Raw genomic sequence first — 2755 nt, forward strand, 5'->3', positions numbered from 1 at the left:
CACTCCAAAAAAAGTCAAGAAGAGAGAGAAAAAGAACATGGAGCAGGTGGGACAAACAGAAAGCATATTGTAAAATAGAAAACTTAAAGCTAAATATATCAGTAATTATATCAAATGTAAATAGACTAAATACTCCAATTAAAAAAACAAAGATTTTCAGACTTGATTAAAAACCAAAGCCATGATATTCTGTTTTGTAGTCACAAATTAAAATATAAGGATAAAAATGCTTGAAAGTAAAAGATTGGAAAAAGTTATACTGGGTAACCAGTAGCCAAAAGAAAGCTGGTAAAGCCGTATTAACATTGGACAGCTCTTCTGCTGCCATCTTGATTCTGCATTCCCCACACGAGATGCCCAGAGAATCCACAGAAACCATCCCTGCTATGGAGCAGGGATTGCCTCAGTCCCAGGCCGAGACAGTGTCTGGAACAGAATCTGACAGTGATGAATCAGTACCAGAGCTCAAGGGACAAGATTCCACACAGTCAACCACACAACCAGCCCAGCTGGCAGCAGCAGCTGAAATTGATAAAGAGCCGGTCAGTAAAGCAAAACAGAGTTGGAGTGAAAAGGCATGAGCGGCTATGTCCAAACTGGGTCTCTGACAGGTTACAGGGGTTACTAGAGTCCCTATCCGGAAATCTAAGAATATCCTCCTTGTCATCACGAAACCAGATGTCTACAAGGGCCCAGCTTCTGATACCTCCGTAGTTTTGGGGGGATGCCAAGATCAAGGATTTATCTCAGCAAGCACAGCTAACAGCTGCTGAGAAACTCAAAGTTCAAGGTGAAGCTCTTGCAAACAATCAAGTAAACAGACTCTGACTGTACAAGAAGAGAGTGAAGAAGTTGATGAAACAGGTGTGGAAATTAAAGACATAGGACTGGTCATGTCGCAAGCACATGTTCCAAGAGCAAAGGCAGTTTGAGCCCTGAAGAGCAATAGTAATGATATTGTAAGTGCTATTATGGAATTAACAACATAACCTTCTGAAAATGTGGACTTTTTTTTGGTGTTTCAAAAGAGTAACGACAGTTTGGTTTGAAATTTGTACTGTTTCTATCATTAATAAAGTTATGGCTTCTTGTTAGATTGGGGGGCGGGGGGAGACAAAATTGACCTTAAGGCAAAAAACAAAAAAGACTTGAAATAAATTATCATGTCTTGCTGATTATGGATTCACCCCATCAGAAAGATACAATAATTTAAGATTTGTGTGCATCTAGTAATNGTGTCTTGCTGATTATGGATTCACCCCATCAGAAAGATACAATAATTTAAGATGTGTGTGCATCTAGTAACATGACCACAAAATATTTGAAGCAAAAATGACAGAACTAGAAGGAGATATGGAAAAATTTACAATCGTTTTGGATTTCGTAACAGATCTGTCTCAGTAATTGACAGCACAAGCAGGCAAAAAAGTTCTGGAAGACTATAAAATATTTGAAAAACATCATTCAAAATCTGGCCTAATGGATATACTGCATGAAGGTACTTCAAAAAGTTGATGAAAAGATTTGTATTATTGTTTAATTCTGTTTTTCCAGTAACTTTTTGAAGTCCTCTCATGTACATATACATAAAATACATCGAGAGACAACAAGATAATATACCTACTTTTCAAGTACATATTGATCAGTTACAGAAACTCACCATACGTTGGGCAACTAAGGAACTCTCAACAATTTCAAAGGATTAAAATTATATGTAATGTGACCACAGTTCCATAATAAAAGGTTAACTGGAAATTCACCGTTTGTTTAAAAATTAAGAAATACATCTAAATAACTCGTGGTCAAACAAAATAAAACTTAACTAAAATTCTATTTCTCAAAACACATGAAATGTCATGCTTAAAGGGAAATTTTCTCCTTAAAATTATATATTCAAACAGGATATAGAATGAAACCTTAAGTATTCATCTCAAGAAACTAGAAAGAGAACAGCAAAATAGATGCAAGGAAAGTAGAAGAAAGAAAATAATAAAAACAAGAGCAGAAAATAATGAAATAAAAAACAGAGTAGAGAACACCAGCAAAGCTCAAAGTTGTGTTTTCTGAAAAGATGAGTAAAACAGATCAACCAGGGGTGAAACTGTTCAATGAAAAACCGAAAGAAGGCACAAATGGCCAGTCTTGGAAATGAAAAAGGAGACACATCGGATGAGGTCTGAAGCATGAGGTGAGTCAGGAGGTGAGGGAGGGAACGGCCGTCCCAGGCAGAGAGAGGATTCAGTGGACAGTCAGTAAAGGGAGCTCCCGTGGTGGCGTGGTGGCAACGTGGTGGCGAGCTGAGCTGTGACGGGAAGAAGGGACAGAGCACGGCACTCAGAGGACAACGTGGGATCGCAGACACTTCTAAAGGATAGAAGACGCAGCCTCCTCCCCTTCACTCCTTGCATCGTCCACCTGAAAAATTAAAATCAGTGACTCAAATTATATGACTAAGATTTTCCAACTATGTCTGTCCAGGTCTCTCCATTTCCCCCTCTTATTACATATGAATAGGGAAACGTTTCTGAGCCTGGCCTCACTAGTATTCTTTGTTTATTTTTCTGGTTACTTTATTTACCACGTAAGAAGATGGGGAGACGAATGTTTTTAAGGATTGCAAAAAGCAAAAGAGACTAAGTTAAAGGGTCGTGATAACTGTTTCTGCTAAGGAAGTCTATGAAATATTTAAGTTAGAAATGGCCAGTTTACATGTTAGATTGGTATTTCTAAATCCCAGTTTCTTTTTCCCCCTGTA

At 38.0% G+C, this 2755-nt stretch overlaps 1 pseudogene; it reads left to right on the forward strand.

Annotated features, from left to right (window-relative positions):
* Positions 1 to 353: 353 nt before the first annotated feature.
* Positions 354 to 989, forward strand: LOC103592143 (annotated as a pseudogene).
* The last annotated feature ends 1766 nt before the right edge of the window (positions 990 to 2755 follow it).

This window comes from Galeopterus variegatus, unplaced genomic scaffold (genome assembly GCF_000696425.1).
Source record: "Galeopterus variegatus unplaced genomic scaffold, G_variegatus-3.0.2 Scaffold1096, whole genome shotgun sequence".
In the NCBI taxonomy this organism is placed as follows: domain Eukaryota; kingdom Metazoa; phylum Chordata; class Mammalia; order Dermoptera; family Cynocephalidae; genus Galeopterus; species Galeopterus variegatus.